Consider the following 17078-nt stretch of genomic DNA (forward strand, 5'->3'; position numbering starts at 1 on the left):
TCCCATCCCTTCATGGCATATTGATGGGGAAACAGTGGAAACTGTGGCTGACTTGATTTTTCTGGGCTCCAAAAATCACTGCAGATGGTGATTGCAGCCATGAAATTAAAAGACGCTTACTCCTTGAAGGAAAGTTATGACCAACCTAGATAGCACATTAAAAAGCAGAGACATTACTTTGTCAACAAAGGTCCATCTAGTCAAGGCTATGGTTTTTCCAGTAGTCATGTATGGATGTGAGAGTTGGACTATAAAGAAAGCTGAGCACTGAAGAATTGATGCATTTGAACTGTGGTGTTGGAGAAGACTCTTGAGAGTCCCTTGGACTGCAAGGAGATCCAACCAGTCCATCCTAAAGGAGATCAGTCCTGGATGTTCACTGGAAGCTCTGATGTTGAAGCTGAAACTCCAGTACTTTGGCCACCTGATGTGAAGAGCTGACACATTTGAAAAGACCCTGATACTGGAAAAGATTGAGAGCAGGAAGAGAAGTTTGAGACAGAGGATGAGATGGTTGGATGGCATCACCGACTCAATGGACATGGGTTTGGGTGGATTCTGGGAGTTGGTGATGGACAGGGAGGCCTGGCATGCTGCGGTTCATGGGGTCGCAAAGAGTGGGACATGACTGAGCGACTGAACTGAACTGAACTGAATCCCTAGTACCTTGGAATGTGACATAATGTATGTGTCATTGCAAATTGTATTATGATGAGATCATTAGGGTAGACCCTTGTGATATCCTTGTAAAAGAGGAAGTTTGGATACAGATACAGACATGCATAGTGGGAAGATGGTACGAAGATAAAGAATTCATTCTATCAGGAGGAGAGAGGCTAAATAATTCTTTCTATAAGCTGAGTAAAGAAGCTTAAGACAGGTCTTTCCCTCACAACTTTCAGAATAAACCGACTATGTTAACACCATGACTTTGGACTTCCAACCTCCAGATTTATGAGGTAATTAATTACTATTGTTTTATACCATCTAATTTTTGGCAAATAATAAGACTAAGAAACATTTCTATTTTTAATCATACAATTTTTTTTTATTTTGAAGAATTTGAGATAATTAAAATAGCTTAAAATTCAATCCTTTAATTATTTTTTAGGATAATTAGAATTCAGTTCAGTCCAGTTCAGTTCAGTCCAGTCGCTCCGTCGTGTCCGACTCTTTGCGACCCCATGAATCACAGCACGCCAAGCCTCCCTGTCCATCACCAACTCCCGGAGTTCACTCAGACTCACATCCATTGAGTCGGTGATGCCATCCAGCCATCTCATCCTCTGTCGTCGTCCCCTTCTCCTCTTGCCCCCAATCGCTCCCAGCATCAGAGTCTTTTCCAATGAGTCAACTCTTCGCATGAGGTGTCCAAAGTACTAGAGTTTCAGCTTTAGCATCATTCCTTCCAAAGAAATCCCAGGGCTGATCTCCTTCAGGATGGACTGGTTAGATCTCTTTGCAATCCAAGGCACTCTCAAGAGTCTTCTCCAACACCACAGTTCAAACGCATCAATTCTTTGGCACTCAGCTTTCTTCATAATCCAACTCTCACATCCATACATGACCACTGGAAAATCCATAGGAAGAAAGTATTACAAAGATTCTAACACACTAACATATTTATGCTCATGCCTTCCAATCTGAGTCCATATGTCACTGAGTATTTATAGAAAGTATACTTTCTCAGTTAACATATCATTTCTGTAAATTATTTATACTTAAAATTAAGTAAATATATTGTAACCATATTTTAAAGAAAATATACATTCTACACATTTTATTTCTCTCTCTCCTGTATCATCTACTCTCTGAAAATATTGGTTTTAAAAAAATATATTACAGTAAAATATATATACAGTAAAAGATTATATATTTTATTAAAATTCTGACAAACCTATTTATGCATTTTTCAGTATTGTCTAATGTCAAATTACCAGAAATGAGTAAAAATATAGCCATTTTTATGGATGCATATTTTCATATTGCTTTCTAAAGATTTATGCTTTTTAGTCCTGATACTAGCAATATGACAGCTTTTTCATCAGTTTTGAAAATATGTATCCTTTTAAGTCTTAATTTAAAAGTTTTCAAATGTTTTTATTTTTCTAGTTAGCATATAATTGACTACTAAGACTCAGGGATATTATGATGCAGAAAATATGTAGATCAGTAGCACTTACTAATATTTCGTGGTCAGGTTGACAACTATAAAATGATCATCATTAAGAGAAATTTAATTTTGAATAGCACTATCCCACTGAAAGGGCTTCCCAGGTGATTTAGTGGTAAAGAATCGTCCTGTCAATGTAGGAGATGCAGGAGACAAGGATTCAATCCCTGGGTCAGGAAGAGCCCCTGGAGGAGGAAATGGCAACCAATTCCAGTATTCTTGCCTGAAAAATTCCATGGACAGAGGAGCCTGGCAGGTGGCAGTCCATAGGGTTTCAAAAGGGTTGGACATGACTGAACACATCCTTCAACCCACTGAAAAAATGTATGTCATCGTGGCAGTAGTAAGGTTGAATATGTTACACTTAAGTCACAGGAATACATGCTGACTATCTCTGATGAGGGTAAAGAAAAATATCACTAAAAAAGAATATGTGTAAGAGAATGAATTGCCTAGTGGTTAGTATAAAATCAGGAATCTGAGTTTATCAGGTATTTAAAGGAAGGCTTGCAAAAGCAAAATTTAGATTGTGAACCACAAGAAAATATTTGCAGCAGCCATTGTTTGAAATGAGACGTGATGCTTTTGATATCTTCTATTCTTATAGGTATCTGAGTTTATTTTATAATGTTGAATTGCAATTTTTAACATGGCCTTTTGGAATGTTAATCTAAACTTAAATTTAAGTTTAGTTTTCTCTTCTCTCTGATTCACAGTCTATAATGTCTATTTTTCTCTTTATGTTACCTTTACATAATCTGTTCCTCTCAATGTTCCATTCTAATTTACAAAATTCAGAATATTTCCTGAACATTTTCCAAGAATATTTTGTGGAAAGGCAATTTCTGTTGAAGCCTTCAGAAATATAGTAATATATTGTATTATATTATATATCATATCGTATTATTGTATATCAAAGAGAGGAGAATATTAACTGGTGATCTGGCCATCATGGTTGGAATGGTCTAAATTCTCATATTTTAGGATTAGAGCTTCCAAAGTGTGTGTTATGAGAGAAAAAGAGGAGTTTATATCACTTTGTATTGCTCATCTCCCACCACATTCTGTTGATCAAATCATTATACATTTCATTGAGCTTTAAGAGGAAACAACATTATCTCTCAATGAATGTTGTCCTGTCCCGATTTTTAAATTTTTCTCTTGGTATTTAAAAATTTTATGTATGTTAGTACATTCAAAAATGGATACTAATGAGAGTACAAAGTCTTTGTGATTTTTTTTAACATGGAATTTATTTTTAAAGAAATTTTACAATTATAGCAATCAACACTGAGCATAAAGTACAGAGATTTCACATATACCCCTTACCTCCATACATGCAGAGCATCCCCCATTATAGACATCCCCACCAAAGTGGTATATTTATTATAATTGATGAATCTACTTTGACATGACTATCACTCCAAATGTATAGTATTCATCAGGGTTCACTCTAGGTGTTGTATATTCTATGGTTTTGGACAAATATATAATGACATGTGGAGAAGGCAATGGCACCCCACTCCAGTACTTTTGCCTAGAAAATCCCATGGACGGAGGAGCCTGGTGGGCTGCAGTCCATGGGGTCGCTAAGAGTCAGACACGACTGATCGACTTCACTTTCACTTTTCACTTTCATGCATTGGAGAAGGAAATGGCAGTCCACTTCAGTGTTCTTGCCTGGAGAATCCCAGGGATGGGGGAGCCTGGTGGGCTGCCGTCTATGGGGTCGCACAGAGTCAGACATGACTGAAGCAACTTAGCAGCAGCAGCAGCAGCATAATGACATGTGTCCACTGTTATAGTAACATACAGAAAAACTTCACTGTCCAAAAAATGCTCTGTGTTCTGCCTATTCATTTCTCCCTCTCCCATAACATCTGGAAACCACTGATATTTTTATTGTCTAGGTGGTTTTGCCTTTTCTGAAATGGATAATTGGAATCCTACAGTGTGTAATCTTTTCAGATCTTTTCTTTCACTTACTAATATGCATTTAAAATTTTCTCTGTGTTTTTTACATTATTTGATAGCTTGTTTATTTTTAGTGTGGGTAATAGACCACTATTTGAATGTACCACAGTTTATTTATCCATTCACCTGCTGAAGAACATCTTGTTTGCTTCTGTATTTTAGCAATAATGCATAAAACTTTTGTACACATCTGTATACTAGTTTTTGTATGGAGGTACAAAGGAAGTGCCCAACTTTTGGGAAAATACCAAGGAGCAAGATTGCTGAATTATACATTAAAAGCATTTTAACTTTGTAAGAAACCTCCAAATAGTCTTCTGAAGAGGCTGTTCCATTTTGCATTCCCACTGTAAATGAAAGGGAGTTCCTGTTACACCACATTCTCACCAACATTTAATATCAGTGTTCTGGATTTTGGCCATTCTAATAGGTGGGTAGTAGTATTGTGTTATTGTTTTTTTTATTTCTCTGATGACAAATAATGTGAAGTATCTTTTCATAAACATATTTCCCACCTATGTATATTATTTGATGTGGTGACTGTTAAGAATTTGGGGCCATTTTAAAAAAAAATTGTTATTTTCTTATTTGGAGTTTAAAGAGTTCTTTGTATATATTGGATAACAATCTTTGATCAGATATTGAAAATTATGTATATATTAAATAGTTTCTTTTAGTCTGACTTGTTTTCTCATTCTCTTAATATCTTTTATGGAGTAGAAAATATTAATACTAATTAAGTCTAGCTTATCAATTATATCCTTCATGGATTTTGTCTTGGTGTTAGATCTAAAAGTCATCACCATACTCAAGGCTATCTAGGTTTTCTCCTAGATTATCTCCTGGGAGTTTTACAGCTATTCATTTTACATTTAGCTTGTGATACAATTTGTTAATTTTTTAGAAGGGTATAAATTTTGCATTGAGATTCATGTTTTTGCATGAGGGTATATAGTTTCCAGCATCATTTGTTGAAAAGACCATCTTTTCTCCATTTTGTTGCCTTTGTTCCTTTGTCAAAGAGCAATTGATTATATTTATGAGAACCTATTTCTGAGCCCTCAATTTTGTTCCATTGATATGTCTATTCTTTCTGTAATACCACACTGTCTTGATTACTATAGCTCTACAGTATGTCTTAAAGTCAGAAAATGTCTGTCATCTAATTTTGTTCTTCTGATGAATATTTTGTCTTTGTAACCTCTGAAAGACTTTGATTTGTGTGTATGTGTGTGTCTATCTGTCTGTCCGTCTGAAAAAGAACAAACATCTTTTATGCCCATTCTCATATAAGAATGCTCATCAGAGCAAAATTTGCAATAGTTTCAAAATAGAAATAATGCAACTATATGAGAATAGAAAATAAAATGTGGCATATTCTCATAAAATAATGCAGCACAGCAAAGATAATGAATGAGTCATACAAACAACTACACAAAGCAATCTCTCTACAAAATATTATGCAAGAAAAGCAAATGACCAAAGAGTACACAAAGAATAACTCCATTCTTGTAAGATAAGAGAGGTGAAACTCAACTAGATTGTTAAGTAACACATATACAAGTTGTAAAACATAAAGCAAGGATATGTATAATAAGCATGTGTATGTTGATTGGGCTTTCCTATATTGTCAGCAACTCCAAATTGCCTACATTTGAGAAGGTAAGAGAGGTAGGATTTGGTGTTTAAGAATTTTACCTTTACTGACTAATAGAGGTGGGTACACTGCCTCAGTTACTTTGGGCTTCATATTACGTAAAAGTAGAACCATGGTGGGTAGCGTAACAGATGATGCTGTACTTTATGTATGTATGTATGTATTGTGTGGACTTCCCAGTGGCTCAGAGGTAAAGAATCCACCTGCAATTCAGGAGACACAGAATTGTGAGTTAGATCCCTAGGTTAGGAAGTTCCCCGGGAGGAGGGCATGGCAACCCACTCCAGTATTGTTGCATGAAAAATCCTATGGACAGAGGAGCCTGGTGGGCTACAGTCCATGGGGTTACAAACAGTTGGACATGACTGAAGCAACTGAGTACTCATGGCATAAGTATTGTGTGGATGGAATTTATATCTTAATGTTGTCAACAGTATGTGTTTAGGTACGTTTATTTCAAAATTTATTTAATTAAGCAAATGCCTTTCTCTTTAGTTCTCTTTCATCTTCCCCCTTCAAAATCATATTTTTAATCCTCCATGTATTAAAATCTTTTCTGGGATCCCATTTGGGCCCTATTTAATTTGTGCCAAATCACAGACTAATTGATACTTTTTTTCTTAATTCTAGTGTCTTGTGTTTCAATTCTTAGAATATTTTTCAAAAATAAATTTGGTTCCCTTCCTTGTGCATACATGTGACAAATTTCCTACTATTTTGTATTTATTTCATAATTTTGAGAGAGTATATGAAAGGAAGATTTAATTGAAGGCTACTGAAAATTATAGACATGAACAATACAAATATGTAACATCTACCCTGTTTAAAAGCTTAAAGCATTTCTTGTCCTTTTATATTTTTAAGATCTAGGGAAATCTCCCTATAAAAAGTATACTTTGAATCTGTAAATAGAACTGGTTTACTTTAACTCCATATTTTAAATTAATTTGTATTGCTTAATGACCCATAGTAAATGAAAATCATTATTATCTTTAAGTTATTGTAATGAAGTCTGCTTTGTAGACTTGTTGAATAAGTTGAAATTTTACTATGATGCATTTATAGAAGGGATTATATTAGATATTTAATAAATACACCTGGAGTTAATATGCTGCTGCTGCTAAGTCGCTTCAGTCACGTCTGACTCTGTGCGACCCCATGGACGGCAGCCCACCAGACTCTGGCGTCCCTGGGATTCTCCAGGCAAGAACACTGGAGTGGGTTGCCCTTCCTTTCTCCAATGCATGAAAGTGAAAAGTGAAAGTGAAGTCACTCTGTCGTGCCCGACTCTTAGCAACCCCATGGACTGCAGCCTTCCAGGCTCCTCCGTCCATGGGATTTTCCAGGCAAGGGTACTGGAGTGGGGTACCATTGCCTTCTCCTATACAAATACATAAATTTAAAAAATAACATTTAGGAAGAAAATACTACTTAAATTTTTGCTATGGAAAATGAAAAAATTTTAACATCCATGATCAATTCAATTCCACATATGTTTATCATAGGCCTACATATTTTGTTAATAGCTACAGGTAATAGCCTATAATAACTGTTATAGGCATTCATCATGAAATTAATTTATCATAAGTAGCATTTTACAGAATAAAACAACTGAGAGTAGGAAAGTATAGTATTAGAATGCATTCCACATAGTAATAATGACAAGAAGTTTTGGAAACTTTTGAGTTTTTCTATGTCTGGGAAATATTATAAGAAAGTTTAATTTTTTACCACACACTGAGTATTATTTCTAAATTGGCATTTAATAAATTACCTAAAGTGATATCCCTGTATAGGAATTTAGGCTATCAAGGTACTACGTTTATAAACTATACTTTTTTCCAAAATTGTCATGAAAAATAACTATTGCTGTACTTTTCCCAGGCCTACTCTGTCTGCATTTAAAGTGAAAATTTAACAAATTGTAGTCAATGAGGGATTTGACAAAGCGCAATAACTGGAAATTGCCAATAATCTGCTTCTAATTTGTATTAGAAAAGAAAAATGAACTGAGTCATTGAATGTATTTCAAAAGGAATTGCAGCTGGTATGTATTGTGGCTAACCAGCTTTCAGGCACCAAATCATACAAAGGTTAATAATACACATTTAAGAAGATGAAGATCTTTATAAATTTGATAGGAAGATTTTCAAATACCAATAATAATGTAGCATGTTGTTTCAGACAATTTATCACATTTTGAATCCATAATAAATTCCTATTATGTAAAGATTTCAAGGAAGAAAAGGATAATTCCATTTGCCTGAGCTTTTATATAACTCTATATCAAACAGTACTGAAGCACTCTTGCAATTATTACAAAAAAATAAAATGCCTTATTTTCACATATTTTTGTAGAAAAACACCATATAAATTAGAAAAATTATGGCTATGGCAAAACATAGTGGAAATATTGAGCAATTGTTCCTTAAACAATATGTTACTTAGAAGTAATTGATTTGTTCAAATTACAGGTTCAAGAAGCAAGTTTTTTCAGTGTATTGTGTTATTTATGGCAAATAATATTTTGTATGACATTTCTTTTTACTAAATAAATGATCTTGGAATCCTACTTTAAATTTCAATAAAGCCATTATCAAATCCCAAAACACAAACTAAAACCAAACAAATTTACATGCAATATTTTCTGCCCCACTCAATTACACTGATATTTTCTCAGGATGTAATTTTTTCTGTAATATTTTACATTAAAATAGAAATGTCAGAAGTGAAAAAAAAAAGAGAGAAATGGGAGAGTGCTGATGTATGTATACATTCTATATTCTTTGCATGTAAAATTCTAAAATATGATATATTTATATTTTGAATTTCAATCATGGACTCAGTACAGTGATTTAAATGAAATTATTAAACCTATTCAAGAAAATCCCTTTTATATACCAGTAACACAAATTTTGCTGGAGAATAGAGAGAGAGATCCCATTCTAACAACACATCCCAATCATATTCTCCAGGCTTAGTATAGTGCCTTGAGCAAAGGAGATGCTTAATAAACAATGTTTTGATGAGTGAATGTATTTAAAATGTAAACTTGGAAACTAGCTCCACAATTTACTAGCCAAAATACTTGGAACAAATTATTTACATTTTTCCAATTGTACTATCAGTTCAGTTCAGTTGCTCAGTCGTGTCTGACTCCTAATTCATAAAGTAAGAATGGTATATGTACCACAGCTTTCTTATCCATTCATGTGCTGATGGACATCTAGGTTGCTTCCATGTCCTGGCTATTATAAACAGTGCTGCGATGAACATTGGGGTACTCGTGTCTCTTTCCCTTCTGGTTTCCTCAGTGTGTATGCCCAGCAGTGGGATTGCTGGATCATAAGGCAGGTCTATTTCCAGTTTTTTAAGGAATCTCCACACTGTTCTCCATAGTGGCTGTACTAGTTTGCATTCCCACCAACAGTGTAAGAGGGTTCCCTTTTCTCCACACCCTCTCCAGCATTCATCAAAAGTTTGTAGACTTTTGGATCACAGCCATTCTGACTGGTGTGAAATGGTACCTCATAGTGGTTTTTGATTTGCATTTCTCTGATAATGAGTGATGTTGAGCATCTTTTCATGTGTTTGTTAGCCATCTGTATGTCTTCTTTGGAGAAATGTCTATTTAGTTCTTTGGCCCATTTTTTGATTGGGTCATTTATTTTTCTGGAGTTGAGCTGTGGTACATATACACAATGGAGTATTATTCAGCCATTAAAAAGAATACATTTGAATCAGTTCTAATGAGGTGGATGAAACTGGAGCCTATTATACAGAGTGAAGTAAGCCAGAAAGAAAAACACCAATACAGTATACTAACGCATATATATGGAATTTAGAAAGATGGTAACAATAACCCTGTGTACGAGACAGCAAAAGAGACACTGATGTATAGAACAGTCTTATGGACTCTGTGGGAGAGGGAGAGGGTGGGAAGATTTGGGAGAATGGCATTGAAACATGTAAAATATCATGTATGAAACGAGTTGCCAGTCCAGGTTCGATGCACGATACTGGATGCTTGGGGCTGGTGCATTGGGATGACCCAGAGGGATGGAATGGGGAGGGAGGAGGGAGGAGGGTTCAGGATGGGGAACACATGTATACCTGTGGCAGATTCATTTTGATATTTGGCAAAACTAATACAGTTATGTAAAGTTTAAAAATAAAATAAAATTAAAAAAAAAAAAAGAATGGTAGGAGTACCAACTTACAGGGGTTTTAGGAAAGTTAAATAAGACCACACAATTTTGTAAGTCTAAGTTACCATTCTCATGTAAATGATGTTCCCAGGAGTTTTAAAATATGGTGGTCTAAGACCAATTGATTTATACATATAGTACTTAAAACAGCGACTGTCACATAGCAAGCTTTCAATTACTAAGTTATTACGGCACTTCATACTTAAAGACATGTGATGCTTGGCTTGCTTAGGCATATAATTAACTATAACACTGTTGATTCTATTTGTGTAACTTCAGAATAACTGTTAACCACCTTAATAAAAGTTTTATTAAGGTTTTCAGATTTGGAATAGATCTTAATGGTATCATAACATTCAGTTCAGTTCAGTTCACTTCAGTCGCTCAGTTGTATCTGATTCTTTGCGACCCCATGAATTGCAGCAAGCCAGGCCTCTCTGTGCATCACCAACTCCCAGAGTTCACTCAAACTCATGTCCATCGAGTCGGTGATGCCATCCAGCCATCTCATCCCCTGTCGTCCCCTTTTCTTCCTGCCCCCAATCCCTCCCAGCATCAGAGTCTTTTCCAATGAGTCAACTCTTCTCATGAGGTGGCCAAAGTATTGGAGTTTCAGCTTCAAGATCAGTCCTTCCAATGAACACCCAGGACTGAGTTCTGTTAGAATGGACTGGTTGGATCTCCTTGCAGTCCAAGGGACTCTCAAGAGTCTTCTCCATCACAACAGTTCAAAAGCATCAATTCTTCGGCGCTCATCCTTCTTCACAGTCCAAATCTCACATCCGTACATGACTACTGGAAAAGCCATAGCCTTGACTAGACGGACCTTTGTTGACAAAGTAATGTCTCTGCTTTTTAATGTGTTATCTAGATTGGTCATAACTTTCCTTCCAAGGAGTAAGTGTCTTTTAATTTCATGGCTGCAATTACCATCTGCAGTGATTTTGGAGCCCCCCAAAATAAAGTCTGACACTATTTCCACTGTTTCCCCCTCTATTTCCCATGAAGTGATGGGACCAGATGCCATGATCTTCGTTTTCTGAATGTTGAGCTTTAAGCCAACTTTTTCACTCTCCTCTTTCACTCTCATCAAGAGGCTTTTTAGTTCCTCTTCACTTTCTGCCATAAGGGTGGTGTCATCTGCATATCTGAAGTTATTGTTACTTCCATACAAAACAAAGATCTACTTGAATACTAGCATGCCTAGAAAATCTCTATCACCTTAAATTAATCAAGGGAGGTTACTAGAAACAATGCTGACATGAACTTTAAAGGTAGAAGAAGAGGAATAGGAAGCAGAAATAATAAATGCCTCATTTTATTTAAGTTCATTTTAATCAAGACTTATTGTTAGTTAGCCAACTTCAACTTATATGTATGTTTTTGCAATAAAATAGAAATATTAATTTTGTTGGTAAAATATACTATTGCCACTATCAGAGCTGATGGTGTCTGATTACAGGTAAAGACATTCCAGTTTCCCTTAAACAGCTTGGGTTTATACCTATTTCCAAGTATAAATTATCAGTAGCATTCCCTTTCATTCTCACAAGTATCCCAGCCTGGATGATAAATTATATGGCTACCTGAAGCATAAAGGGATTTTCACATGTTGTATAGCTACTTGACTAAGAAGAGCTTTGCTTGCAAATAACAAACTCAACTTGAGAAGAATAAATTTTCTTGGATCTTGTTAGAACCATGGAAAAGTAAAGAGTACAACTGGTTTCAAGGACTAATCCATTTTTTTTACTATTTTTAAATTTGTACTGCAAGTGTAAGCTGAAATTTCATTGTCAATTTTGCTTCTAACTTTTATCAGAAATCTTACAAATCATAATTATAGCATTATTTGACTCAGTGTTTTAAGTGCACTCACATATTATAAAAAGCAGTTTGATAGTTTAATTCATTAAATGATATAACATCTAGACTTGGTTATCTTGAAAGTAAAAGCTATGCAAGTAACACAGTAATCATTCACATACAAACGTTTACCCGATTGTTGATTTAGGATGGCAATTTCTCTCTTTCCTCTTGTGTATGTAACTGAATATATATATATATATATATATATATATGTACATACACACATTTTATATATATATATATATATATATATGACTGTCTAAACACACCAAATAATGAGAAAATTTTGCCAAATACTATTACAAAAGCTAGTCTCAACAAGTATGAAAGCACTGAAATGCATAGTGGAATTAAAGCAGAAACAATCAAAACAGAAAAGTCCAGTTATAATTTGAAAATCCTCTTATATTTTAAAATTAAATAACAAGTACATAAATAGCTTGACAGTGAAAAATAATAAATCTCAATGAAAATTAGAAAATATTCTGCACAAAATTTTAATGAAAAATTATGTCATAAACATGTAGAATTCTGCTTTGAGTACAGAAAAAACTAACATTGTATCTATTCTAACAATGGAAAAACCCAAACAACCTATAAGATCATAACTATTTGTAAATCCTCAGAGAGTTAAGGTCACTATGCAACTAAAATGATAAATTCCAAGGAATGTTCAACACCTCTGAGGAAAGACGAAACAGACAGACTGTTTCTATTTTGGCAGAGCATGAGAGGAAGAGATAGTTAATAAAAAATGGATAGAGTAGCAGATATACCTCAAGGCTGTATATTGTCCCCCTGCTTCTTTAACTTATATGTAAAGCACATCATGTAAATGCCAGGTTGGATGACTCATAAGCTGGAACACAGGAGAAATATAAACCTCCTCAGAGATGCAGAGGATACCACTTTATGGAAGAAAGAGAAGAGGAACTAAAGAACATCTTGATGAGGGTGAAAGAAGAAAGTTAAAAAGCTGGCTTAAAACTTAACACACAAAAAACTAAGATCATGGCATCTGGTCCCATCACTTCATGGCAAATAGATGGGTAAACAAGAGAAACAGTGACAGAATTTATTTTCTTGGGCTCCAAAATCACTACAGGTGGTGACTACAGCCATGAAATTAAAAGACTTTAGTTTCTTGGAAGGAAAGCTATGACAAACCTAGACAGGATGTTAAAAGCAGAGATATCACTTTGTTGACTAATATCCCTATAATCAAAGCTATGTTTTTTTTTTTTAGTAGTCATGTATGGATGTGAGAGTTAGACTATAAAGAAAGGTGAACACTGAAGAATTGATGCTTTTGAACTATGGTGTTGGAGAAGACTCTTGAGAGTCCCTTGGACTGTAAGGAGATGACAGTCCTGAATATTCATCGGAAGGACTGATGCTGAAACTGAAACTCCAATATTTTGGCCACCTTATCTGAAAAACTGACTCATTGGAAAAGACCCTGATGCTGGGAAAGATTGAAGGCAGGAGGAAAAGGGGATGACAGAGGATGAGATGGTTGGATGGCATCACTGACTCGATGGACATGAGTTTGAGTAAGCTCCAGGAGTTGGTGATGGACAGGGAAGCCTGGTGTGCTGCAGTCCATGGGGTTGCAAAGAGTCAGACACAACTGAGCAACTGAACTGAACTGATGGGTGTGAGAGTTGGACAATTAAAGAAGGCTGAACACTGAAAAACTGATGCTTTAGAACTGTGGTGCTGGAGAAGACTCTTGAGAGTCCCTTCGACTGCAAAAGGATCAAATTAGTGAATCCTAAAGGAAATCAGTCCTGAATATTCATTGGAAGGACTGATGCTGAAGCTGAAACTCCAATACTTTGGCCACCTGATGCGAAGAGCTGACTCATAGGAAAAGACCCTGATGCTTGTAAAGATTGAGGGCAAGAGGAGAAGGGGTGACAGAGGATGAGATGGTTGGATGGCATCACTGACTCAATCGACATGAGTTTGAGCAAATTCCAGGTGATAGTGAAGGACAGGGAGGCAAGGCATGTTGCACTTCATGATGTCACAAAGAACTGGACAGGATTTATCTACTGAACAAGAACAATAGCAGATTTAAAAACATTTTAATCACATTCTCTGTTATATATTAGTTAAAATGAATTTCAATGCATATTATTAATCTAAGGCTTATTTTAAAGTATGAAATATGAGAAGTGAAAGGAAATGTTGAGAAAAAGAACACATGATAATTTTAACACTAGATATTAAATAAAATGGAAAATTTAACTATCAGTATAATAGTGCTGGCCCAAGATTTGAAGTTTGGAAAAAAAGAAGCAGAAATGAAGCTCCTAAACTTGTACTTGAAAATACAGGCAACTGTGTCAGTGGTTTCCTGTCTTTCATCAATGAGGGTTGGCTAATTTGTCCTGGCACTCTCTGCCACTGAGTCTTCACATAGAACTCCAATTATTCCTACCGTATTGCATATTCACAGTCATTTGATCAAAATTGGCATAAAAGATAAAGTCCATTAGCATTGCCTCTCCTAATTTTAAAAGTATAGTGATTTAACTAAATAAATACTCTAAATGAAAACTAAAGACCTTTGGGAAATTAAGTATTCAAGGAAAATATAATTCTTTCCCTTCACATTTTACGCAGGAGTAAATATCACCATTGTTAAAATGGCTAAACTTAGCAATTTTTAGCATATGAAAGAGAAGATCTGTTGGTGACTAACTGAAATCTGTGTAAAAACCTCAAAACATACATTTTCAGGGAGAATTAATTTTTTAAAAAAACTTTTTTAATCCAAATATTTGTAGTGCCCATCTGTATTCAAAAAATTATTTAAAAATTATAATACACATATTGAAGTAATATAACTATAAAATAATAAAAAATGATAAATGGCTATTGACCTAAAACAGGGCAAGTTATATGAGTGAAATAGGCACAAAAGACAAAATGTAAATTATTGGAGTATAAAAAATTTATGTTTTAATAAAAATCCTAGAAATATATTGAAAAATATACAATCATATTTATAATAATCAAGGCTATAAAAATGATATGAATTTTCTGAAACAGTTTATTACTAGATTCATGAACTATAAAACTCTTTGTATTTTTGCACTCATTTTATGAGAACATTGTAAAAATATATATTTATTCAAATATTAAAACATGCATAGCATATCTTGTATATCTATATATGAAATATCTTTAAAACATGAACACACACATGTAGTGACTGACAAATATGGGAAAATAAAATTTAGGAAAAGAAAAGAATATTTCCAGTTTCTTAAAACAGTCCACAATTATTTAGAACATTTGAGTCCAGTTATACTCCAGAATTAAACATTTTTCACTTTTTAAAGACAATGTAATATATAAACTGGATATTCTGTAACACTCTCGGTGGGGCCTATAGCAGCACACTAATAAGAAAAAATCAATATGATATTTACCACAAGGACTATAGACTAAAGACTGTAATCCTCTCATCATTCCCATCAGGTCTGGCTGCCAAATAAGACTGCAACAAACTTAAGAAAAACACTTTTGTGAATTAGGGATTTTGGATTTGTACTTTGAGCAAGCTGAGAAAAGGAATCTGTTCTCTTCCAACTGACCCTCTACATGCCACAGGCCTTTCTCTTCAGTGTTGGGAAATTTATTAGTTGTCTTGGCATCCCATTTGAACAAGAGACAGATTATAACTTTACAACATCAGAAGTACCATCATCAATCATTTCATGCACTAGAGGCTTTGTATTCAAAAAGCTTTATAGTGTTATAGCAGGTAAAATGTGTAAGGTCCTTTGGTTTAGAAAAAATAACTACTGGGTTAGAAATTTATGCTGTTCATGTTCAACAGCTGTCTCTTCAAAACTTGTTTGAGAATTGCAAACCAAATAGACTTAATTGATGTTAGTAACTACTCCTCTTAAAAATCAAGCAATTATTATGTTAGATATTTTCATCTAAGATCTATTCTTCCTCTATGAAATTTCATTACTTCTAACAGTGTTATTACAAGGGATACTTAAATGTTGAAAGAAAAATACATTCTACCTATATAGTCTTTTTAGTGAATATTTTGGCATAATAAAAATATTTGATTCATGTTTTATTTACAGGCTCATTTCAGTTCAGTACAGTCATTCAGTCATGTCTAACACTTTGCTACCTCATGGACTGCAGCATGCCAGGCCTCCCTGTCCATCACCAACTCCCTGGGTTTAATCAAACTCACGTACATTGAGTCAGTGATGCCATCCAACCGTCTCATCCTCTGTTGTCCCCTTCTACTCCTGCCTTCAATCTTTCCTAGCATCAGCATCTTTTCCAATGAGTCAGGTGGCCAAAGTATTAGAGTATCAGCTTCAACATCAGTCCTTCCAATGAACATTCAGGTCTGATTCCTTTAGGATGGACTGGTTTGATCTCCTTGCAGTCCAAGGGACTCACAAGAGTCTTCTCCAACACCACAGTTCAAAAGCATCAATTCTTTGGTGCTCACCTTTCTTTATAGTCCAACTCTCACATCCATACATGACTATTGGAGAAATCATAGACTTGACTGACAGACATTTGTTGGCAAAGTAATGTCTGTGCTTTTTAACATGCTGTCTAGTTTGGTCATAATTTTCCTTCCAAGGAGTAAGTGCCTTTTAATTTCATGGCTGCAGTTACCACCTGCAGTGTTATTGGAACTCAAGAAAATAAAGTCTGCCATTGTTTCCACTGTTTCCATATCTGTTTGCCATGAAGTGGTGGGACCGGATGCCATAATCTTGGTTTTCTGAATGTTGAGCTTTAAGCCAACTTTTCACTCTCCTCTTTCACTCTTTGGTTCTCACTTTCTGCCATAAGGGTGGTGTCATCTGCATACATGAGCTTATTGATATTTCTCCCAGCAATCTTGATTCCAGCTTGTGCTTCCTCTGGCCCAGCATTTCTCATGATGTACTCTGCATAGAAGTTAAATAAGCACAGTGACAGTATACAGCCTTAATGTACCCCTTTTCCTATTTGGAGCAGTCTGTTGTTCCATGTCCAGTTTTAACTGTTTCTTCCTGATCTGCATACAGATTTCTCAAGAGGCAGGTCAGGTGGTCTGGTATTCCCATCTCTTTCAGAATCTTTTAGAGTTTATTGTGATCCACACAGTCAAAGGCTTTGGCATAGTCAGTAAAGCAGAAATAGATGCTTTTCTGAA

Source organism: Bubalus bubalis, chromosome 1 (assembly GCF_019923935.1).
Source record: "Bubalus bubalis isolate 160015118507 breed Murrah chromosome 1, NDDB_SH_1, whole genome shotgun sequence".
Taxonomy (NCBI): Eukaryota; Metazoa; Chordata; class Mammalia; order Artiodactyla; family Bovidae; genus Bubalus; species Bubalus bubalis.